Consider the following 7,492-nt stretch of genomic DNA (forward strand, 5'->3'; position numbering starts at 1 on the left):
CTTGTGAAACCCTAAGATGCACAGAGCAAGAGGGCGTATTGAATTCTGTGCATATCTGTAAATGTTATGTTTTAGTTTTCCAACACAACTGATTTTTAGATGGTAATATAGCCTGTATCAGTTCTTCAGAAAAAATACTGGCAATACCCCCTCAAAGTTTTCTCCAGTGCACTGTCCTAAATCTTTATTATTTTGTGGATGGTGAATTATGAATGATTTTCCTTGGTTCATAATGAGATACTGTATAATAAATATTTAAGCAATATGACACGAGTGAGAGTGGGATTGGTAAAGAGATATCTTCATGGATATTTGTGATTTGGCCGTAGGCATGAGGCCGGAAATTTCAGGTAATAACAGCCCTGAGGATATCCTTTATTCAATCCACAAACATGAGTGCCATGCTGCTTTTACACAACATTTCCACTGTTGATTAAATGAGTTTCGTGCACCAGATTGTGTTTTCTTTTGTTTATTTAGAGTGTGAGTGACAATTCATTCTCTGCCCCCCAAAATAGTTCCACTCGTTGCTCACCCAGAGATAAGCCTTGGAATCATCTGCCCATCCTCTGAAAAAGATAACTGTTCCACAGCAGGAACTTTGGGCACTTAGCAGGTGGCGTGAATGTTTACAGGTTTCAGCCTCTGTTTCCATTGAGGTGCAGGACCTACAAGAGACGTTGCCACATATTTTGCTCTTCAATCGTGATGTGAATTCTAGGCACAACAAAATAATGATATATATTTGTCCAGCGGCAGCACAAACATTAGACCGTTAAACCAAAGATTTTCTAGATAACTTTAGGATTACCTCAAGGTTGACAGTTGAATTTTGCTATAAAGTTAAACAATCGATTAAATAGCTTCATAGCAGCTGTAATGACTTCATAGACATAAATAATGTATTTTGCTGTATTCATCACGTAACCTCTGGTAAATCTTGCTGGTTTTAAAAATGGTGTTTTGTTAAGCGTTAACAATCACTGCAAGCGCCGACCAGTAGTTTCGGGGCTGCATGGAACTTATCCCTAGAGTAGGTACATTGGTTTTGTGGTATATTGGATCGAGCACTCGGTGCTCGATTGTGTTTGACTGTCACTACTACGGAGTTCTGTGATAGTTTGTTCATGCCTGGCAGTTGAGAGACTGGCCCGCCAGTAAAGGTTCTAACTTGTGCTGCATCCTCGTCTCCGTGCATTTGTATCTAACAGTGATTTAGATAACCCATGAATAGTATATAACTATAACAGTAATTATACATAGAGCATAAAGCCACAACATGGTGTCAGAAGACGGAGTTACGGAATAATTCGAGAATAGTGCTAGCACGTGCGAACATGGAGCAGTTCAAGCCGCCACCACCGTTGATACTTACCGGGAATATAGCTGAAAACTGGAGAAGATGGGAACAACATTTCCAGCTGTATATGACCGCTTCAGGTGCGTTGGATAAGGAAGAGACGGTTAAAATAGCCATTCTGCTCCACACTGTCGGCGAGGAGGCGCTAGAAGTGTATAACACACTCACCATCATCCCAGATGGAGATGAAGAAACAATGGAGGAAGTTCTCCAAGCCTTCACGGACTACTGCAGCCCTCAAAAGAACGTGGTTTTCGAACGCCATCAATTCTGGTCACACGCGATGTCAGCAGGAATATCGGTGGACAGATTCATCACAGAGCTACGCCAGAAGAGCAAAGACTGTGAGTTTGGCAGAAATGAAGATGACATGATTAGGGATAAATTAGTGTTTAGCATAAACGATATTCGTCTGAAGGAGAGACTGTTGCGTGATAATGCGCTCACTTTGCGCAGAGCCATGGACACATGCAGATCAGCAGAGCTCGCTAAGTCACAAATTCAAGCGATGCAGACGTCACAGGTTGTCCAAGACACCTCAGTAGATGCTTTAAGGAAAGCAACAGGGCAAACGCGCACGGGCAGCTGGAACAAGAGCAAAACAAGCAGCAAGAGGCATGTAACAACAACTGTCTGCCATAAATGTGGAAACAAGCATGAGCCCCGTCAATGCCCAGCTTATAGTGCAGTGTGCCATAAATGTGGTAAGAACAACCATTTTTCTAAGGTATGTAGAGCTAGCACTGAGAAAAGCAGCAACTACAAGACAAAGACAATAAATAATTTGGAGAGTGAAGTTGACTCCTTATACATAGGCATGATTGGGAAATATAAAAAGAAAGCAGCTCACCAAGCTAAAGGCACTGTATGGCATGAAACAGCCACAGTCAGAGGCGTAGCAATTAATTTCAAGCTGGGCACAGGCGCCGATGCAAATGTGCTTCCCATGCACATGTACCGGCAGCTACCAGGTCCCATTCAGCTACGGCCCACAGAAACTGTCCTAATTGCATTTGGTGGAGCCCGCCTACCCACAGATGGTGTTGCATCTCTAGAATGCAGGACGACCAAACATAAAGCAATGCTGGACTTTCATGTGTCAAGCCGGGCCGACAAGCCGATTCTAGGTGGAGATGCATGTGAGGAGCTGCAGCTGGTGAGAAGAGTTGAGGCACTCACAGCAAGATCCCAGCAACCAGGAAAAGCTCCAGCTACCAAAGAGGAGATGCTACAGAGGTATGCAGAGGTCTTCACAGGATTGGGCGAGTTCCCCGGTGTTCATCACATACACATTGACCCCAGCGTCACGCCTGTGATTCATGCATGCAGAAATGTGCCCCTCTCCATCATGGATTCACTGAGAGAGACACTCAAAGACTTACAGAACAGAAAAGTGATAGTCCCTGTCAATGAACCAACAGAATGGGTGAACAGTCTTGTTGCCACAAAGAAAAAGAACGGTGCGCTAAGGGTGTGTTTGGATCCTTGCAACCTGAATGAGGCAGTTAAGCGTCAGCACTATTCCATTCCCACACCGGAAGATGTGCGCAGCAGATTAGCAGGAAAATCCATCTTCTCCATCCTAGATGAGAAGGATGGATACTGGCAGATCAAGCTAGATGAGCCATCGTCTAAGCTATGCACCTTCAATACGCCGTGGGGCCGTTTCCGCTTCCTCAGACTCCCATTCGGGATCAGGTCTGCCAGCGAAGTGTTCCAACAGAAGAACTGTGAGACCTTCGGCGACATTCCAGGTGTGTATGTCATAGCAGCAGTGGCGGCTCCTGAAAAAATTCTCAGGGGGGGCAATTTTTTTTATAATAATTAAGGCGACCCATTCAGTAGGTACATTAAGTTAGCTGATTAACTCATACAGCACTACCTTTTTGTCCACTATTGGCATGCACACAACAGTAATATGTCCCCTCTTGCTACATAGCTAGAGTAGCAAGTTACAGGTGGAAAGCTATGGAAGAAAGTTGCATCCAGGAGCCTTCATAAGCAAACATGATGTGGCTCCACATTAAATTATCCCACTTTTTCATTATCCACGTGTCTCAAATGTTGTATGATGTAACATAGCTTAACAGGACACATGATATGTCCAGTAACATCATAAAGAAGGGGTAACATAAGTCAAAACCAACAATATCTATTGACTGATCTTGAAAGTATTGGCTTACAAAAGCAAAATAAGTCATCACATAAAAAATTATTCAGTGTTAGTGCAAGAAGCGAACTGTGAAACACACTGTAAAACCTATGAAAAGTGACAGTGGTATATGAAATACAGACCGCATTAGCCACTTCACGACCGCGATTTTCTTTCGTTCCAATTCTTGGATGTAGGATTTCCCTCCCTTTGTAGAAACCTGTTGAATGGATACATTTGGTCTAGGAAGTCCTAATTGTTTTGTTGTCAATTTATCTTCATTAGTACGCCGACTAAAAAGGAGTTTCTGTCAAAGAGCGAATCGAGTTCTTGCACTGGACAGGGCAGCCATCTTGACAGAATATGCCTCCGTCGAAGCTGTATGACGTTCGCATAGGCTTTTACGTCCACTACTTATGACAAGACCAGGAGGGGCGAGCCCTCCCGGAAGCCATAGAGAATGCATTGAGAGCTCTGTTTTGTGAAAAAAATGGATTTAACATGGGAGTCAATGTGAGAGGTCTGGGGCGATTTTCATTTCGCCCCAAATCGCCCCAGAAGGGGTGGGGCCATTTGAAGCACGACTTTAGGCTGACTGAACGACTGTTACCTGATTCGACAATGACATACAGAGGCAGATCAGACGGTCTAGTGGTAGAATCCGACAGGAAAAAAAATGATTACATTTAAATGTACATGTCATTTACGCGACTTACAAGAATATTGCGTTCATACATAAGGAGGTTTTTTTTTTTTTTTTTTTTTTTCCTAGGCAGTGCGTCGCCCCAATCGCCCTTATGGACGAGCCGCCCCTGCATAGCAGACGACATGATCATCGCAGCGTCATCAGAGCAGGAACATGATGACATCCTGCAGAAAGTGTTGGAGAGAGCAAAGACTGCACATGTGAAGTTCAACAAAGACAAGATCCAGTTCAAAATTGACACAGTAAAGTATATGGGACACATCATCACGGCAGCAGGACAGAGGGCTGACGACACAAAGATCAGAGCAATTGTCGATATGCCAACCCCAGAAGACAAACAAAGTCTCCAACGTCTGCTGGGAATGACAAAATTCCTGGCACAGTACATACCAAATGAAGCCTCACTCACAGCACCCCTCAGACAGCTGCTTAAGAAGGATGTAGCGTGGCAGTGGTGCCCACACCACAGCTCAGCACTACAGACACTGAAGTCCACCCTCACACAAGCCCCAGTGCTGAGGTACTACGATCACAAGCAGCCGCTGACTCTACAAGCTGATTCCTCAAAAGACGGACTGGGAGCCTGTCTGCTGCAGGATGGCCGCCCAGTGTGCTATGCCTCACGAGCGCTCACCGACACAGAAAAGAGGTACGTGCAGATAGAGAAAGAGTTGCTGGCCATAGTGTTTGCTGCTAAGAGATTCCACCAGTATGTCTACGGCAGACCAGTAACTGTGCAGTCCGATCATAAGCCTCTGGAGGTCATCGTGCACAAGCCGCTGAGCAAAGCACCTGCGCGGCTGCAAGGAATGCTTCTACAACTGCAGAGGTATGATCTACAAGTAACATACACACCAGGCAAGCACATGTACATTGCCGACACACTCTCACGCGCCACTGCAAGCAGAGAAGGTGAAAACATTAACGAGAACCCCTGTGATGAGAGAGTTGTGTATGCTTTGGAGGCCACTGATTCCTTGAGCGAGGAAACACTCAGCCAACTGAAAAAGGCAACGGCAGCAGATAGCGTGTTACAAGCTGTGTGTGAGAAACACAAGAATGGCTGGCCCATGAAAAAGAAAAGTCTGGACAGGAAACTACACGGCTACTGGTCAGTCAAGGACAATATAAGCATTGAGAATGACATTGTCATGGTCGGAGACAAAATCATCATACCCCAGAGCTTCAGGAGTACGATTTTGGAGAAGCTGCATCTTGCTCACCAAGGAGTGCAGCGCACAAAAGCCAAAGCAAGAAACTCCCTCTACTGGCCTGGCATGGCACGAGACATCGAGGCAATGGTGGAGAAGTGCATGCAGTGCCAGCAGCTACAGCCCAAACACCAGGCTGAGCCACTCATACCACATCAGATTCCAGAACTGCCATGGATGAAAGTCGGAGCAGACATCTTCGAGCTACATGGTCAGTCATATCTGTTGTTAGTTGATTACCTGACCAAATATCCTGAAGTGCTTAACCTGTCTGATAAAACAGCCTACACAGTGATCCAGAAGATGAAGTCTGTTTTTGCCAGGCACGGGATTCCTAGGGAGATAGTGAGTGATCATGTCCCATTTGCCAGTTATGAGATGAAATCATTTGCAGCTTCATGGGAATTCAAACTCACACACTCCAGCCCAGGTTTTCCCTCTTCAAATGGAATGGCTGAGAGAGCCATAAAGACTGTAAAACATGCGCTGAAGAAGGCGACGCTGACCGGCACCGACCCACATCTAGTGTTGCTGTCACTGAGGAACACACCGGTGACAGGACTGAATGAGTCGCCTGCACAGATGTTGATGGGAAGAGTTCTACGGAGCACACTTCCGTGTTCCAGTGCCGTGCTGACACAGTCAGTCCCACAGCATCTTCACAGCAAAATACAGAACCTACAGTTCCGCCAAAAGCAACACTACGATCAGCGTGCAAAGCCCCTGCCAGTGTTGACCTCAGGAGACACCGTACACATGCACACACGGCGCGGCTGGGAGCCTGCTGTTGTCATCCGACAGCGAGATGAACCACGCTCCTACACTGTGCAGACGCCGGCAGGTAGGACGCAAAGGAGGAACCGGCGACATCTGAGGAAGATACACCCGAGTCTGCTCATAGACACTGACCGTGATGAACAGTTGGACTCACAGGTACAACCCTCTCAAGCGCCTGTGTCAGTGGACTCACCACCACATGACCTGCCACCACACAACCCTCCTCCTGTGACTACGAGCAGTACACCCACATGCTACACAAGGAGCGGCAGAGCGGTTAGACGCCCTGCCAGATTCAATGACTGATTTCAGGAATGTTTTATATACTCATTCAAATGTGTTTTAAAAAAAAAAAAAGAAAGAGAAAAGAGAATGAGGAGTGTTTAACCTGAAATGTTTCAAGAGTGTTGAATGTTCTAAATGCTTAAATGTTTCTCCAGAATGCTTAGCAGGAAAGTGGTTTGTAATGTTTAATGAAAGCCATAAGTCTATTGAAAACATGCTTTATTAACCATAGAAGTATGCAAGTAGAAAAAGACAAGTTTAATGTTGATGCCATAGCGTTAATGGTAAGTAAAGAGTTAACTGTTGAGGTAACTGATACGTATGCCACTTCTCAGTCGGAAAAGAGGGATGTGGTATATTGGTTCATGCCTGGCAGTTGAGAGACTGGCCCGCCAGTAAAGGTTCTAACTTGTGCTGCATCCTCGTTTCCGTGCATTTGTATCTAACAGTGATTTAGATAACCCACGAATAGTATATAACTATAACAGTAATTATACATAGAGCATAAAGCCACAACAGGTTTAGTGATTAGCTAGCTAGCTAGCCAGCCCGCTCCAGGCTAGCTATGCTGATTTGTTGCTAGTCACTGGAGTTGGCTTGTTGAGTATAAAATAATTTTACAGAAAGTTAACACAATTCGTTTTATTTAGCTAGCAAGGTAGATATTCCAGCATCGAGAGGTGGCTAATTAAAAAACCTCAACCCTAGCGTGCGCTGCCTCCACTGTCAAGCCCAGCACATCTACCAACACAGAGCTAATCACTACTGCCTGTGGACACAGCAAACTTCTGTCCTCCACAAAGTCCAGACATACCATCCTCCAGCTCTGCCATGTTGGCTCCTGACTTAAATATGGATAGCTCATCCCAGACAATTTGAAGTAGTTATCCCAAGCGCTCACGTGGACAAAGTGAGAAGCTTTAGTGCAGGTGATCCAATCATTTATTTAATACCATTTTAGAGCTAAACGCAGCATTCGGCAAGTTGTCTGTGTGATTTAA

The sequence above is a fragment of the Clupea harengus genome, chromosome 15 (genome assembly GCF_900700415.2).
Source record: "Clupea harengus chromosome 15, Ch_v2.0.2, whole genome shotgun sequence".
Classification (NCBI taxonomy): Eukaryota; Metazoa; Chordata; class Actinopteri; order Clupeiformes; family Clupeidae; genus Clupea; species Clupea harengus.